Genomic DNA, 338 nt, shown 5'->3' on the forward strand with positions numbered 1-338 from the left:
GCCGCGGCGCTCGAGTAACAACCGCCGGCCGGGCCGGCCCCTCCCCCCTGCCCAACGTCTGTCCTCAGGGCCGCTCCTCAGACCCGGCCTCGGCCGCCGCCGCCGCCGCAGCGCTACGTGGCCGCCGCTCCGACGTCTCGCGACTCCCTTCCGAGCGCGCGAGGGCGAGCGGGGCCGGCGGGGCGGGCGGTGAGCGGGGAGGGAGGCAGGGGAGGGGGTGTGCGTGTGTGGATGTGTGTGCCGAGAGGGGGGCAGGGAGGGAGGCGAGCGCGCGCGCGCGCGCCCGCGGCCCCTTCCCTTGCTGGCGCCCCCGCCCAACTGGGATCCCGACACCTCCC

Source organism: Otolemur garnettii, unplaced genomic scaffold, assembly GCF_000181295.1.
Source record: "Otolemur garnettii isolate 467f Iridium unplaced genomic scaffold, OtoGar3 scaffold00018, whole genome shotgun sequence".
Classification (NCBI taxonomy): Eukaryota; Metazoa; Chordata; class Mammalia; order Primates; family Galagidae; genus Otolemur; species Otolemur garnettii.